This window comes from Enhydra lutris, unplaced genomic scaffold, assembly GCF_002288905.1.
Source record: "Enhydra lutris kenyoni isolate GAN:26980312 unplaced genomic scaffold, ASM228890v2 scaffoldscaffold11, whole genome shotgun sequence".
Lineage (NCBI taxonomy): Eukaryota > Metazoa > Chordata > Mammalia > Carnivora > Mustelidae > Enhydra > Enhydra lutris.
This window is the reverse complement of record NW_019154095.1, coordinates 9,482,581-9,501,226: the sequence shown is the minus strand read 5'-3', so window position 1 is coordinate 9,501,226 and position 18,646 is coordinate 9,482,581.

Genomic DNA, 18,646 nt, shown 5'->3' with positions numbered 1-18,646 from the left:
TTGTATAGGCATTATGTTGAAATAGTTTTCCTATGCATAGTAATCTTAATATTATAAACCAGAGAATCTGTTAAAATTGTCTTTATCTTTAATTTATATTCCAAAATCTATTAATATAATCCCTTAATGTTTAATATTTATTGAAAAAATACAGAAATGGGTGTAATATAACACCTATCCCTTTTTTCTGGAGAAATTGATATGCCACATGATAGAGCATGTCTTTCTGCCTCTCTTTCTCCTCCTCTACACATTCACACACAAAATCAAGATTATAGACCTACTGAGCAGATGGCCTTTGACTTGAAGAAAATTGGATCCATGGATAACTTTCTGAATTTATTTTAGATTCAAACAGTCTTTAGTATGCACAAGTCATTAAAGCACCAGTCTGGGCCTGGAGAGGTTTTCCTTCAATATTTTATAGGAAGGATTTTGATCTATGATTTATCAGTCAACTGACAGCACTAAGAGCAGAGAGGTTTTCTTTCTTTTTTTTTTTTTTTCCATTAAGAATCAATTCTTCTGGTAGATAGACTTTTATTTCCATCCTCATTCTGCCCATTGAAAAAAATCTGCTTTGGTATATGTCTGTCAATTTGAGTGACCAGGCACATAAGTGGTATAAAATGTAGGCATTTTCAAACCATGAGAAGTACTGCAATGTTGCAAAATACATAAAAAATGAATAAATAAAAACTACCAAGCACCTTTCATGATTTGTAGGTGCTTTGAATGCAGGAACCATTAGAGAGGAATGCATTGTATTTATCTAAAGGTCACCATTAGGTTTTATTTCTTTATACATCTTGTCAGCTCGTACATAGATAAAGAAATTTGATGGACAAATGCAACTATATATTTGTGGGAGATCTGTAGTTCTTGTCTTTGCAATATTTTGTTGAGTGTCATTTATTTCATTGTATTTTGTGATTGATTGCAAGTCATGTTAGCCAGTATATTTTTCATTCCTCAGCTATGAATGAATTTCAAATACATTTTTCACTCAGTTTACATTGGCTTGAAAAGTTAATACTATGGAAAAGAAACTATCAAGTGTTATGAGAAGATATATTGTGCTACTATTTATTTCTGCATACAAGGCTGACTACAAAAAGCTGGCAGTATAGAGCTAGGTGGAGGCTGTTAGGTTTCAGATGAATATCAAATAATTTGAAAATAGTTTTCTTAGAGTAATATTCTCTTTTCTTAAGAATCATGAGCTTTAGAAGCTCTTTAGTCTTCCAAACTGCTTCCCTGAGAAGTTGTTCGGTTTTCAAGAAGGTTCTATTATAATGATGCATTGGAAATACAGTGGAGTTCCACCACTAGTGTCTAAAGACACTGCAAATAGCCTATTTTATCAGGATCTTCCCATTGATTAAATAAAGCATTTCAGTGTCTTTATTCATGTAATACATGAATATGTTCCTCCTAAAACTGTAGTAAATATAACCCTTATATTTATCAAAATTATTGAGATGTCTTACCACAGTTCATATAAAGAAAAGATTATATATATGTTTTAATATGCTACATCATGGTCCTAGTTTATTAGTCCCCTCCCCCACATCATGATCTTAAAACAGAGCTTTTTGCTGTTTACCTTTGACACTGATGTATCTTTTGGAATTGAACCTACTTGAAAGTATGCATTTCATCATTTTATTGTTAGGATCATTAATTGGAATGTACCCACCTGTTAGCTCAATAGCTTTAACCAAATTCTACTCCAGCTTTTAGAAAGCTCTTTTTCCAAATGCATCTGTTTCAAGGCAGGACATACTGCATTGCTGCTCTCCTTTCCTCCCAGTGGGTACAGAGGTAAAACAGGGTATTGTGTCCTGTATCTTTGAACTGCCACTTTGTGGCAAATCCCCATGTTGAGGATTACATGTGATACATGTGCTGTGTGTGTTTGTATTAGGGAGTGAGAAACATTAATATTTAATATGTATGAATGGATGGCTCTGTGTTTCCCCCAGGAAATGCCAGTTGGCTCCAAGCTGAGAAAACAATGCTCAAAAACATCCTAAGATAGAGGTAGAATCAAAGTGTTATGCAAAGAAGATAATACTTAAAAATTTAGAATATCTTGTGGTCTCTTGAGGGATACATTTTTCCAGTAACCATGGGGATTTGATTCAGCTGGGGCTATTTTGGAAAAAAAAAATAGAAAAGAAACATATGGTGATATAAAGAAAACAACTAGGAAAATAGGAGAATAAACTGTGGATAAAATATAAGATGATTTGATAATATTCAGCCTACTGTTGGAACTCATTAAAAACATCTTTTAATATTGACCTGGCATTTACTTTAGATGTTTGTAATTTCATACTGGTGAACAATTTTTACTGTAAAATATTTTTATTATGAATTTAAAAAAATACTATAGTACTAAGAAAACACTGCCACATACCACTGAGTTATGAATTATGAGAGGAATCACTGCAAATTAAGGAGACTGTATTTCTGAGACATGAACTGTAAGAGAACTATACTCCTTCCAAAAGTGGCACATTTTACCAAGTTATAGTGCCAAAAAGTATTCTGGTCATGTCATTAATCTAATCATTTAAGTGTTCCCCTTCACATTCCAAACAAAATCTCAATGTCTTTGTAATCTGATCCCATTTACTTTTGCTTTCTCATCTCTCACTGCGCCCTGTCATTCCAGTGCTAATTTATCTCCTACAAAGAGACTAACTTCTGCCTGAGGAACACAGAACAAGTTGTATTCTTTTGGGTTCTTTTGTCAGTTCACCTGCTGCCCTTTTGACTTGCACTGATTTATCCTGGCCCCTTTATTTTGAGATCCACGTACTGAGACATGGTTTGGCTGACAGTGCTCTCTGAAGGTTTCCTCAAATACCGAATACAGCAGGGTTACATCTTTTGTGTGCATAGTGATGTGGACATGCTTGTTTCATAGAGTCTGACACAGTGGTAGTTCATTAAGGTTAACCCCCATGACTTTAAGCTTCCTGAAGGCAATGGCAGCTTTTATTGGTCTGTATTTCTTTAGTGACCATCCATGTGCCTAAGGCAGAGTGGAAGACAATCACTTGATGAAGGGAGAGAAAAAGAGAGGAGTAAGAAGGAAGCAATGAAATATGGATAGGTATAGTAAGGGAAAAAATTCTTATTTCCAAGAAGGAGTTTAATTTTTTTTCAAAGATTTATTTATTTGAAAGAGAGAGCGAGAGCAAACACAGCGGGGAGGGAGGGCAGAGCGAGAGAATCTGTAGGCAGACTCCCACAGAGCCGGAAGCCAGATGTGGGGCTCAATCCCACCATCCTGAGATCATGACCTGAGCAGAAACCAAGACTCCAACACCACCCAGGTGCCCCAGGAGCTTTATTTTAGTTTGAGAAAAGAATATTAATATTAAGGAAAGAACACTGGCCTTGAAGATTGCACGTATGGAATGTCTTCCTTTCCAGCGCTTATTGGTCAAGTGAATTTAGTCCCCTGAATCCTCGTGAGCCTCAGGGTCTCTGGAGAGCTGAGGGAGCAGCGTGTGTTCATCCTTCTGCTCCTTGGTACAGCAGGGTTCACATCTAATAACATCTGTCTATGTGCTGCATATTTTTAAAATAGAGAGCAATTACAGGGTCTTATTATTTCTAAACATATCACAAATTAAACGTAAGATGAGAAAAATATAAACATTTAACTTCTATGTAGCCTCTGTGTAAAAATTTTTAAATGGTGAGTCATTTTCTAATTACAAGCAGTCTTCAATGGAAGTTATAAATACTCTGTAATTAAATATTTTTTGTATGTTCTTGAGCGAGCACTTTGGGCAATTATAGAACAGTTATCAGGAAGAGTGGTTTAACACATAGCTGCATTTGCCTATCCCTGTCACATCCCTCCATTTCTGCTTTATTAAGCATAATTTGTTTTTGTCTGGGAATCCAAACAAATACTTCAGACATGTATCCATTAATTATAAGATGAAGGGCTTGGCCAGTAGTTATACTGTAGAGCATAAGGGGACCTTTGTTTTTTAAGATTTTATTTTTAAGTATTCTCTACATCTAATGTGGGGCTTGAACTTACAACCCTGAGATGGAGAGTTACTTGTTTTACCAACTGAGCCAAACAAATGCCCCCAAACTTATTTTTGATGTGCAGTTTTTAATATCACAAATCTGAGGTGACTTGAGACTTTGTATAGAATATTCTATCTATTCAAATTCATCCATCTCAAATATTTTCTATTTCTGGAACTATCTGGAAGCCTATACATTCAAAATGAAAAACTAATTTGTGATGTTTCTTAATACTTCAAGGAATATTCTTTTATATCTTGGATAATTGACAGTGTGTATAAAAGCAAACAATTTAATTTGTTACACTGTCTTTATTTGTCATCTTTGTTGCAGAAACAAATGACCAAAACGTTTCTAAAGATTTATTTCTCATTACATAGGAGTTTTGAGTCTGTGGTAGCTCCACATTTCTTTTTATTTCAAAATCTAGGCTGGAGAATCTGCCCACTCATATGGGATATGGTATTTTTTCTGGGAGAGGAAAAAAGAGCAAGAGATCTGGCAAAACCACAAGGTAATTCAGGCCTTAAGCACTACATCATGACTGTAAAAGCTGCCTTGAGGAACTGGCCTATTGGTCCTTCTGCTCACATATTTATGACCCAAGTAAGTCAAACGGCCAAGTTCATGTCAGTGGGGTGGAGAAGTACATTCCTTCCACAGGAAGGCACTGCGGTTGCTTGGCGACATAGTGATATATACTCCACTTAGAGAAAAGAGGAAAACAAGAGTAATAATGCCAAGAACCATGTCCTTTCTCTCACATAGATATTTGCTTCTCGTTTGCCACATGCTAAATATTACCCACTCTTCCCCAAGGAAGATGCCCAAAAAATTCAATCCAGGCATGCTTATTAGATTCAAATTTCAGAATTCGTTGATAATCTCTATATCAGGTCTGAGTCGGGCTTTCTTATTCTGGTGGCATACGAGTATGGGGAGTGTGGGTGTGTGGGGACACACACACACACACACACATACACACACAATGCAGTCCGATACCTACATACTCAATGAAATAATGGAGTAAGGGTCAGATATCTACACTAGACAGTGTTATTCAGAAATGCGATAAATGAGTGGCATATAATCATCACTGGTCACAGTAAATTCTGGATTTTTGTTGGTTTATTTTTCAAGGAACATAAAAACACTTCTTCATTATGACCTAAATATGTTTCCTGGAACCTCCCCAATCTGTTCTTCCCAGTGGCTCTTGCTTCTACCTTCCAGACTCTCCTTCCTTACTCATTATATAATTAAACTTGGTCGTATCTGAAGAGGGCATTGGAGACCGTGCCTTCATCTGTGGCTTGCTTGGTGGTTGTAGACATGGTTCAATCCCAGAAGTTGTCTTATACCTCAGATGCTGCCCATCTCTCTTCATTCATGTTGCCAGTTCTTTTGGCAGTGTGGCTCTCTCAATAACTTCATTTTTTATCTCTTTGATTCCAGTCATTGCCATTTGCAAGCCAGCACACTCACGCTGCCTTCTGAGGTTGCCCCTCCCCTCTTTTTCTGTCTATCATTACTTACAGTTAGTTTGAGTTTATCAAACTTCACTGTGAAGACACCCCTTGGTCTGTTTTCTGTGACACATTTCATTCAGCTGGAATGATTCCCTGGGAGCTACCTGAATCTATCCAGATTTTTTAAACAAGAGCAAGATGATGATCATCTTAACTTGGTCTTTGTTCTTGCTTAATTATTAATTAGTCTTTGTTGTTCGGAGTACTTCCAAGCGTTATGCTTATTGACTGCCTGTTAGAAATAGTTGATTTTTTCAAACCTCCAGGATCTTCATTGTCCGGATTACCTCATTCCTTTTTTACTCCTCGCCAACTAGTGAGTTCTCTTCTGATCTCATCTCTTTTGACAAATTCAGCTAATAACAAAGGCACACATTATAAGTTCTATGTCTTATCCTTTTGCCAATAGTCACAAGTTAATTAGGTATATTAGAAGGCTTAAATGTTCTTATAGAAACACCATTACCAATTTCATTAATGCATAAAATTTTGTCAGTTTGTAAAATGGGTTCCCATTTTCCATCCTCTAATTATAGTTTATCTGATGCCCAAAGCACAGCCCAGACCCCAATACTATATACACTGAGCCTCTTTGTTTTTTCATGTGTCAATGCTTCACTCCTTGTACAGTTTCTGAACTACTCACCTTGGCAGTGCAAACACACCACCCCAGAGTATCAGAGGCTCTTACCAGCAACTGTTTGTTCCTCTAATGTTGACGAGAATTGTGACCACTCTGCCCATGCTCCATGTTTGTCTTCAGTTCAGGATGAAAAGGAATTACCCTATTCCTTGTGATATGCTCTAGCCTGACAGATTAAAACAAAAAAACAAAACAACCAAGTTGGATGAAATCTATATGTCTCCCAAAACTTCTCTTTGATTTGATAGACTGTTAACGTCATTTGCCAGGAGAAATCACCACCATGAAGTAAATGGTTTCACTAAGTATATCCCCTCAGCCCTCCCACAGGAAGGCCCTGGAGATCCATGACAAGCGACCAATTCATAACCCTCTTCCAGGGAATGAGGTAGTGAGTGATCGGAAATAATTATAATCCTGACAACACAAATGGTCTCACACTTATTTATACCTTGATGCTGTAAAGGCTCATTAATTTTTTACAGTTTTCTGTCCCCAAACTGTATCATACAACCTCAATCGTTAGCCCTGTGTTTGTCCTTGATATCTTCATTTCCATCCAGTCGTATAATGTTCCAACTTTCTATATATGGGCTCAGCTTTGCCTAATTATGTTAGCCTGGCAGCATATCAGGAGCCAAATTTAGTACATTTCATCTGGAATTGGCTTTGATGCCCTAGTCTCATATATAGTGTAAGTGAGTTCCTGTCATTTCAGTGGAAATGAAGTCGGATCCTGAACTCCTGGAGGTTTAGTTAAGGTTCCAATTTCCTGCCTAGCATTTGCCATCTGTCTCCCACGGAGCCTGAATCCTATTCTTTTCCCTTGTGGATGGCTTAGTTTTCTGAATCGACAGGGCACTTGTAACAGTAGCACTACTCAAATATATACCCAAAACTCTGCAAAGTTCTTTTTCAAGCCCTTCCAGCCTATCTTCATTACATCTCATTATTTCAGAGAACAGAGATAGACTAAGTTGAGATTAAGTTTTCCATTCCCCATAAACATTACAGCTTAAACCCTGATCAGCCCATTAAAGGCAAGCTTTATTCTAGAAAACTCTATTCCCAGTTTACTCTGAACTTATTATCCCATTTAGCATATGCTTTAGATAAAACTGTGTGGGTTCTAACTTTGATGCAAAACATGCATGTATTGATTTGAGTCTGACCACCTGCAGTCGCTGGAATTCTTATAAGATATTTAGTTTTCAATAAATGACTTTTTTTGCTTTTTACTAGCATAACTTTAAGGCTCTAATGAGGATACATCTGAGAATTTGCAAGGGTTCCCCAAAGTGGGTGGAATATAAAATGGTTTGTGTATGTTTGTGGGTGTATCATTTGGGCCCAATGGTTTTAATAACTATTTGACAACTAGCAAGCTATACTTTTGTAAAAACATGACATAAAAGTTTGTGTATTATGGAGCTTATGAGAAAGAGTGTAGTAATCATTCTTGATACTCTGTAAATAATGATCTGTTGTCTTGAAATCATGGGCCACACCCAATGTCACGACGCTCACATCTGTACCATCTTGTGTCAAAGGCATGTGAAAGCGTATTCTGATCTCCAACCACAAATCAGCATCTGTGCTTCCCTTCCTGCACGGTAGGGGACATTTTGTCTTAACAAGTTCCCGACCCTTTCGCAAAGGGCTCTCTTCACTGTTTTCCCTTCAGTCCTTCTGCCTCCTGATCAACCGTGGTTCATGGCATGGCATGCCCCCTTTTTGGAAACTGTAAATCAGAAACTCCTCTGTCAATGGCATTGACATCCCCATGTCATACCTCAGTAGTGTCTATAAATGAGATCCTGGGTACGTTTGAAAACAGAGAATTATGTTGTTAGCGAATAAGTTTAGCTGGCCATATTTAGCTGAGAGGAATAAATAAATTTAGCTGGCCAGAATTTGCATATTTATTTGGGTTTGCAGCTATTTGCCATGAATTTTAGTACATCTCATGAAGCAGTTGAAAATTTAGTTTTCAGATACACATGAACATTAAGCAGGCCTGCTCTGTATAAAAATGTAAAGAGGAAATATATGGATCTCAGTAGAGGTATTAATTAGGAATAAACTAAATAACTGAAATAAATAAAATGAGATAAAATAAAAGTAAATAGCTAATGCAACCATTTCCACACTTAAATCTTGGAGAACTGTGAATATTTGAAGTGTACATTCCTCACTGATTCTCAGGGTCTTTTGCATGTTATTAGTAATATCCGTTCTCTGGAAGTTTAACAAACATCAGATCAGTAAAGTAACACACACAACATTAAGAAGAGTCTCTCTAGGTGGCTATCAAGTGACATGCATGACATCACTCAGACCATTTTTAAAGGTTTAATTTTCTATCAAAAGTCTCAAAGCCAGACACACGGATTTATAATTTTCAAAATTCCAAAAGTTGACCTAAGTATTTTAGTCTCCGTGCATTTTCAGTATCAGAATTGCATACATGGGGTCCCCTGTCTGGCCCAATCAGTAGAGCATGCAACTCTTGGTCTCAAGGTCATGAGTTCAAGCCCCATGTTGGGCATAGAGCTTATTTGATAAATAAACCAATGAAAATTTTAAGAAATTGCATATGTGTAAAGCTAAATTGTAGTCAAGTTGAAAATATAACCTATCATTTAGCAAATCTTTAGTTCCTCAAGTATGTATTTTATGTCTTCTGGAGGATCATGGACCTGCTTGTATGCCCAAACAGGAAAATACCTCTTAGGAATCTGCATTTGGGGAGCTGGATGATGTGGCTGTGTCTGTGTGTGTGTGTGTGTGATTTTCATATTTCTGGACTGATGAAAAGATCTTTGTCTAGATTAGAAACATTTAACTTCAGTGTTAGTACTCCGTGTCTTTTCTCTCTCTCACCTGAGATTTCCTACAAATGAGCTGTTCTCACTTGCGCTCATTTAATTGGTCGATCTCTCCTACAAGATTGACATATATTTACATAATGAAAAGAATAATGCTACAAACTTCGCCCTCCATGAAGTAAAGGGCTAAAAAGAAATCACAGATTAATAATTTATCACTTCTGAATATATTTGTTTTAATTTACGGTTTTCATGTTCATCTTAGAAAGGTCTGTCATATTCATTGTGTAAAGCACAACTCGAGGTGACAGTTCCCGTACAAAAATATTGTCATAGGTGGATTCACTAAGTACTGAAGACAGAACCGTATGCCACACTCGGGAGCACAGCTCTCGCTGTTCATTAAGCTCTCTCTTTGTCTCCTTCCGCTGTTTCCCCACCAAGCTACTTGAAAGGGGCTAGATGTTTCCACTTCCTCAGCTCCCGCTCATGTTTTAAATTATCAATACTCAGTTTCGCACCGTGCTCATGGGATTCTCATCAATTACCATATTGGATCTGGATGATAACTTGAAAGGCACAGTTCATTTTATCTGGCATCTTATCCTCTGTGAGTTTGGAATTGCTCCCCTAGCCAGGCTATCCCCTGAGCCATTTACTGACTTCTGGACCCGACCTCCACCTGTGCGAACAAGGCTGTCTGGACCTCCCGCTAGCATCCACAGCTCCGCAGGTGAGAGCAGAAAAACATTATTGCCGCCACAAACCTCTGTGGCCTTCCTCTACTTTCTATATCACTAGATGGCATAGCCGTCTGCCCACTTCTTCTTTTTTTTTTTTTTTTAAGATTTTATTTTTATTTATTTATTTGACAGACAGAGATCACAAGCAGGCAGAGAGGCAGGGAGAGAGAGGAGGAAGCAGGCTCCCTGCTGAGCAGAGAACCTGATGCGGGGCTCGATTCCAGGACCCTAGGATCATGACCTGAGCCGAAAGCAGAGGCTTTAACCCACTGAGCCACCCAGGTGCCCCCCATCTGCCCACTTCTTAGGAGAAAATGCTTTAGGGTGAGTTTCACTCTTTCTCATTCCCAACCAAACTTGTGGTCGTCGGTTCAAGTTTAGTTGTCTGAGACTTTCTGTTCGATGGTGTCTCCTCTCCCCTGTTACTGCAGGTGTCCTGGTTCTCGTGGTCTCTCATTTAGATGATTCCAGGAGCCGCCTTGACGTTAGAGTCCTCCCACACATAGCTACCAAATTTACTATTTTAAGAAACAAAACTCCTTCCATTTTTTAACAGCCAAGTTCTTTACCCCACAGATAAAAATCCAAGCTCCTTAGCCTTTCGCAGTTTGCCTCTCGTTTTCTGTTTAAATATCCAGCCACTACACCTTGTAACCCTTCTACTTTTCAGCCCCGTTGAACTTCTTCGAAACCCTTTCCCTTTGTGTGTTTTCTTCTTTGGCACTTTGCTTTTAATGGTACTGAGCCCTCTGCTTTTCTCAAACTTATCTGTCACCCAATTTAAATATCTGTTCATCGGGTGAAATCTTGCATGATCCCTCTGAAAAATCAAATTACCTGACATCTCTTCTTCCCATAACAGGTTGCTCACAGGTCCTTTATGCCCTGGGCAGGATGGGTTGAGTTTAAGCTGCTGAAGTAGAGCGCTCCCTCAGCTAGCTTAAATTGTGAGCTGCTTGAGGACAAAGGACCCACTGACTCATATTTGCCTCTTCAGCTCTAAGCACTTCAAATGAGCTGATTAAAATCCTTACTGTACTGCCTTCCGCCTAACGCCTGAACCCACGTTCTGGGACCTCTTCCACACACTCTCCAGCGCATCCTTCCCACTCTGATCAGCTGGAGGCACATTCTCAGCCGGCCCCTGGCTCACGTCCTAGTTGGCTGGTGATACGTGAATAGCATTACATGAATGTCGCCTTGTGCCAAAGTCAGACCAGTTAAATCTTCAGATAGCATCTTATTCAAATCACATCAGGTGTAACTTTCTTAAACTATCTACGTCTGACCTTAAAATCATTCTTTACCATACACAAGTCCGTGACATGTGCTGGCAGCAGCTTCTGGGGGCTCACGGGAGCCCATTGTTAAATCTTCGGGAATTTTGTGAATAAGCTATAAAATACAGACATTATTTACATATTAAATTATGTAAAATTAAAATTAAGTTATATTGAAAACAGAAGTAAAAAATACTCAAAACTTTATTTTGTAGTCATTTTACTATTACATGCTTTTGAGGTTATTTATATCTGTTGCAGGAAAACTATATAATCTTGTGCTCCTGTATATCTTAAATTTTGCCTTCAATCGTGTCCCACAGCTTGAAATCAGTCATAATGGAAATATCTATATCACAGTACATGATATCTGAAAACTGCAAACCATGCCTTGAATTATTGTTTCAACAAAACAAAACAAAACAGAAACGATCTAAACTGCAGAAAATGATGTAGAAAATGTTAATAATGCGGTTTAAGTGTAAATGTGCGTTGTGTCTGTAGCCATTGCTTTGAGAATAACAGAAATTTGAGAAAATATTCTTCAAGTTTTAAAAACTGTTTTCTGATTCAGGAAAGACCTATTCATTTCATTGTTGAATGAGTATATTTTCAACATGCAACATCATTGTTTCTCCTTTTTTTTTTACAGTTATTAATTAGTCAATTATTTCCTTTTGCACTCACTAGATGAAAATACCAAATAACATTCATATCAGAGTGATAGTTTTTCATCAATGGAAACCATACTCAGTTGGCTACTCATACAAAGATTCAGCAAAATCAATGAAAGCATTCCTTGAGTCAATTAGCAGTATGGAAATGGTAATATAAATCATTGTATATTAAATTAATTTCTGAAGAAATGTGTGCTACAAAGGCTTTCCCTTTCTCTGCTGTTTCTCTACTTCAGTTATTCAAATACAATCATAGCGACTCCCATAGGACTCTCACTGCCTTAAATCAACACCCCATAATGCCATAAGATGACCTTATTTTCTAGTGGGCAACCTAAACCTTCCTTTGAGAAAATGTTTATTGGCCCCATTTGAATAAAGAGAACCCTCTTGGTTCCGTGAGTTAGGGAGCCAGGTCCTACTCAGGCAGTTCTCAGAAAAGGAAGTAAGGACTTGGTAGATATCTTGAGATTTTTCTAATCAAATTTCTACTTATTTTTAAGCAGATTCAGTATTTAGCCTAAAATGTGTCCCATGCTTATTTGATTAGAAGGAAAGCCATAATAAAATAATATATATTTAGGCCTTTTAATCTTACAGTATTTAACTTGATCCATTTTTTTTAAATGTTTATTTATTAGGGGGGGAGGAGATGGGAGGGGCAGAGAGAGAGAGAGAGAGAGAGAGAGAGAAGACTCCCTGCTGAGCGCTGAGCATGGAACACAGAGCCTGTTTTGGGGCTCCCAGTGGGGCTCCAGGAGGGGATCAATTTCCCTCCTAACCCTGAGATCATGACTTGAGCTAAAATCAAGAGTTTGAGGCTTAACCTACTGAGCCACCCAGGTGTCCCTAAATTGTTTACGTTTCTGAAAGCATGACCCTTACAGTGAAGAGGTACACAATGGGACACTACAGAATGTGCCACTGTGGCATAAAGGTTATTTCAAGTTAAAAGTACTCAAAACCCAGGGGCGCCTGGGTGGCTCAGTGGGTTAAAGCCTCTGCCTTCGGCTCAGATCATGATCCCAGAGTCCTGGGATCGAGTCCCGCATTGGGTCCTCTGCTTGGTGGGGAGCCTGCTTCCCTTCCTCTCTCTCTGCCTGCCTCTCTGCCTACTTGTGATCTCTGTCTGACAAATAAATAAATAAATAAATCTTAAAAAAAAAAAAAGTAATCAAAACCCAGCCGATGCAGGGAAAGCTCTTTGCCTCCCCAGCAATTGTATAAATTTACTTTGGAAAGGAGAACCTCTACTAGGAAGAGAGCTAATAACAAACACTCCCCTTTTCCTAAGAAAAACATCTGCTTCATAGGGCAATCTTAGTTTTTCAAGTCATCTCCTTTCATCTTCCTGTTAATAGCCTTCTCCCCTTTGTATCCCCAGACATTTCCATCTCCTTAGCTCAGGTCAGCTTCATGTTGCCTCCTTGTCTTTGGTCTCTGTGGATTCCCCATAGGTACACTTATTAAATTTGAATTTCTCCTGTGAATTGTCTTATGTCAGTTTGGTTCTAAGTCCAGCTAGAGGGACCACAGGGCAGAGGAAGGTCTTCTTCCCCAACAACAGAATCTGTAAGGCCATTGTGTATTACATATAAACCAAATAAAATGTAAAATTTTAAACCACTATTATTTGTTACAATAATTTGTCTATAGTTTAAGGCAATATCTAAATGGAAATTCTCACAATGGAATAGTCAACTAATAGCAGCTTAGGTGCTCAATGAAATAAAAAAATGTTTCTGATTAATTTTCATAATGACAAAATTATTAAAATCATTATTTCTTCAAATAAGCCTGAGGAATAGTACTTTATTGTTCTGGAGGTCGTCAAGGCATGAGAACTTCTAAGCAAATATAACCACCAAGACTAAGTGATAATTTATGGTCTTGAGTATATATATGAGTCATGAGTATGTGTGTATATATATTCCTAATTTTATATATATATATATATATATGTTTTATATATATGTGTGTATATATATATATATATATATATATATATATATTCTTAATTTCATTTGAAAACCAAGGTACACTGTTGATATTGACATAAAATATAATTCATTATTTTTAAAATATTGGTATGTAAGAAATAAAATATTACTTTCAGGGACAGGGTCAGAGATGGTTGGTTTACTAACAATTCTCAGTATGTCAAAAAAAATGGAAACATTTTAATATCTTTGCTTCTTTTAAAATAAATTTTAAGCACACTGAAATGCTACAGATTTGTCCTAACGACCAAAGTATGTGGATCAGGTGCCTAGTTTTCTAATAAATACTTACATGCTGTCAGATATTCTTGTCAAGATGCCACACTTGTAAGTAAAAAGCCATATCCTTCAAATAAATAGTAGGTATCTATAATGAATACTCAGGGACAGCAATAGTTACTGTCTACTAAAATTACAACCCAACTGTTATTTTACAATTTCAGGAAGCACCATAGCTCATAATAGCAGTAATTTACATGCAAACAGACACAACTGTGTTATTTTACTACCAATTACAGTCTTATATGTATTTTCATGTCACTGTCTACATCTGAAAATGCAATTAATTTGGAGGTTTAAAGAATACAAACTAGTACACCACAAGAAAAGATGTTAACAAATGCTGGATTTCTAAAACAAGAAATTAATGCATATTTATTAAATTCATATTAATTATGAATAACATTACAATCAAGTGTGGTGAGGATACAGCTTGCCTTTCCACTATCTAACACCATTGATAGAAGATCATGTCTGAAGAGAAATGAAAGGAATGTTCAGTGTCATGTAACAAGTAATACATTCTAGCTCCTAGGCTTTTGAAGATCTTAGCTTCATGTTTCCTGACTTTTATGGGAAATGCTTTCCTTCAGTGAAAGCTAGTCCACTAGCTAGTCTGGATGATACATAGATGAATCCCTCAATTTTTTTTTCTCAATGAGCAAAGAACAAGCACACAAACACACATCAAAAGAAAAGAAAAGAGTATCAACCCTCACTATGACCATCTTCCTTGAGGAGGACTGTGATGATGATAAAGTGAATCTTGAAGTTGATCTCGTGATCAGGTACCCATTACTTTCAGTAACTGGGTAATATGGGCACAAAAACGATTTTGTATAAATATTCCCTGCATATCTGAGGAGTGGTATTTGGGGTGGTAATTTCCAATTGTCCCCAAAGACACCTTTTCTTATAGGGAGGAACATGGCAAGAGGAGGTTCAGGATGGGGGTAAGATCCAAGGGGCAGCTAATTACAGGGCCCAGGGCAAACTCTTCTCCTGCCTGAGTTCAAGGGGGTGCCTTGTAGTTTGAAACTGCCAGCTACTAGGATTAGTACTTGCTGCATGGTATGCAACACTATTTATTGTTTAGTTTGGACCTCTTTTGGAGCAATGTATTAAATATAAAACATGAAAAATTAACCTGAATTTTCTTTCATCAATAAAGTTGAACATAAAATTTGCACAAAATTATTTTTAACATTTACAACCCAGTATAGAGGTCCTAGGGATATTACTAAGCATATGAAAATTAGAAGAGAAAAAAAATACAGAAGAAGCATCAACTTCTACTTCAAAAATTAATGCTTGGATGCATATTGCTCTGTGAAGCATAATTTTTTTATCTAGATCAAATGGTTTCTTATAATTATTTGAACTCATCTGCAATCCTAAATTTTGTTGTATATTCAGGAAAATTGAGATAATAGCTTTAAAGGTACTGGTTCTATTAGCAATAGAAGAATTTAAAAATTCAATAACATAATTCAAGAAATCTAGTTAATTTCAATAATGATCGATGTTTTTCAATCTAATTCATAGACTCAAATCTTAGTAAAGTTCATCTACATAGGGTGAGATACCTGATATTTTATGAATGCTACTTAAATTTAGTTAAAAATTAAACAATGAATGGGGCGCCTGGGTGGCTCAGTGGGTTAAAGCCTCTGCCTCAGGGTCCTGGGATCAAGCCCTGCATTGGGCTCTCTGCTCAGCGGGGACCCTGCTTCCTCCTCTCTCTCTCTCTCTCTCTGCCTGCCTCTCTATCTACTTGTGATTTGTCAAATAAATAAATAAAAATCTTTAAAAAAATTAAACAATGAAGATAAAACTGTTTATTTCAAGATGATAACAAAGAAAATTTTCCATGAATTATTATATGGTAGGAAAATATATGCTCACCGATTTTTTAAAATCTTATAATAAAACAAGAAAATGAAATTAAAAGACATACAGATTGTAACCCATAACTGTATGGTCAATTAGTCTTCAAGGAAAAAAGGACTATCCAATGGGAAAAAGTCGCTTCCACAAAGGGCGCTGGGAAAACTGGACAACAACATGTGAAAGAGTGAAACTGGACCACTTACTTATACCATGAACAAAAATAAATTCAAAATGGATGAAAGACCTGAATGTGAGACAGGAATCCATCAAAATCCCAGAGGAGAACACAAGCAGTAACCTCTTTGACATTGGCCAAAGCAACTTCTTTCTAGATATGTTTCCAGCAAGGGAAACAAGAGCAAAATTAACTGTTGGGATTACATCAAGATAAAAAGCTTCTGCACAGCAAAGGAAACAATCAACAAAGCTAAGAGGCAACCTATAGAATGGGAGAAGATATTTGCCAATGACCTATGTGATAAAGGATTAGTTTTCCAAATATATAAAGAACTTAAAAACTCCACACCAAAGATAAATAAATAATAATAATACAATTTAAAAAGAGGCAGAAAACATGAATAGACATTTTTCCAAAGAAGACATGCAGGTGAACAACAGACACATGAACATCTACTGAACATCACTGGTCATCAGGAAAATATAATTAAAACTACAATGAGGGATGCCTGGGTGGCTCAGTCGGTTAAGCATCTGTCTTCAGCTTGGGTCATGATCCCACAGTCCTGGGATAGAATCCCATGTTGGGCTCCTTGCTTCTCCCCCAGCTTGTGCTTTCTCTCTCTCTCCTCTGTCTCTCTGACAAACAAATAAATAAAATCTTAAAAAAAAAAAAAAAAAACAACTACATTGAGATATCCCCTCGCGCTTGGTGTCAGAACATCTAAAATTACCGCACAAGAAAAACAGGCATTGACAGTGCTGTTAGAGAAAGGAGAGCCTTCTTGCACTTGGTGGGAATATAAACTAGTGTAGCCACTGTGGAAAACATATGGAGGTTCCTCAAAAAGTTAAAAATAGAACTACCCTAGGATTAAGCAACTGCACTACTAGTTATTTACCCAAAGAATACAAACATTTAATTTAAGGGGATACATGTACCCTGATGTTTATGGCAGCATTATCTACAATACCCAAACTATGTAAATAGCTCAATAATCCAAGTGTCCAGTGACTGATGAATGGGTAATATATATATAATTATATTATTCTATTATATATAATATTATAAGTATATATTATGATTATATTATAATCCTATTATATATAATGATAATATATTATTAAATATTAAATTATTAAATATTAAAACTATAATAATCAGATATAATATATAATAAATGATTATATAATATCATTATATTATAATAATATTATTATATAATATTATTCAGCCATAAAAGGAATAAAATCTTGCCATTTGCAATGACATGGTTGAAGCTAGAGAGTATTAGGCTAAGTGAAATAAGAGAAAGTCAATCATCATATGATTTCATTCACAGAATGAATTCATTCAGAATTTTAGGAACAAAACAAAGGAGTAAAGAGGGAAAATAAAGGAAAGGGAGGAAAACTAAGAAACAGACTCTTAACTGTAGAGAACTGGTGGTTACCAGAGAGGAGGTGGGTGGTGCGATGGGATGAGGGAAACAGGTGATGGGGATGAAGGAGTGCACTTGTCCTGATGAGAACCCCGTGTTGTATGCAAGTGTTGAGTCACTGTATTGTACAACTGAAACTGACATTACACTGCATGTTAATAACTAACTGGAATTTAAACAAAAACTAAAAAAAAAAGACATACAGATTGTAAAAAAAAAGATCTTAAAAACAACTATTTTCAGATATGATTATCTATGTATAAAATCCCATAGGATCTGTTAAGAAGCTACCACAACAAAAAAGTGGGTTTAACAAGGTCTTCAGAATACAAGGTAAATATACAAAACACAATACTATTTCTATACGCTAGAAATGAAAACTTAGATGTTGAATATGAACATCTACAACTACACCACAAATATTATAAACCCTACAAAACATGTGTAAGATTTGTCTGCCGTGAAGTGCAGAGATAATCACATATACATGGTTAATTGATTTTCTGTAAAGACCCACAGGAAAAATACTAGAAACTGAAATATACTTGGAATTGATTGTGATGCAGACATAATTCATAAATACTTCCAAATAAACTACACTCTTCACTGCACTAATTGAATTAGAAACCATCATTTTCAAAATGTATAGATTCTGTGTACAGTTTGTTGTTACTAATTTTAGTGAGGAAAATTCTATTGAACACAGAAAGATGCTTTACCATGTAATTTATTTCCTGCTTTCTGTTATCAATTGCAAATTTAACATGTAATGGTTTGGAAGTCAACTAAGTGTCTTAAAAATGTTTTAATTTTTATTTTAATGAGTTCTCTGGTTTTGCCATTTTGCTCATGGCTGTTAAGTTCTTTAATTAGTGATTTTACCTCCAAACGATTTCAGTTTTTAAGATTTATTGAAATATAATTATTTCAATAAAAATTAGGAATATGAAAATATTGAAACTGATCAGTTTCATAACTAAAAATATTAAATAATGAGTTATAAACTGTGCACAAACATGCTTCATCTAAAAATATTAAATAATTAACTAAAATATTAAATAATGAGTTATAAACTGTGCACAAGCATGCTTCATCT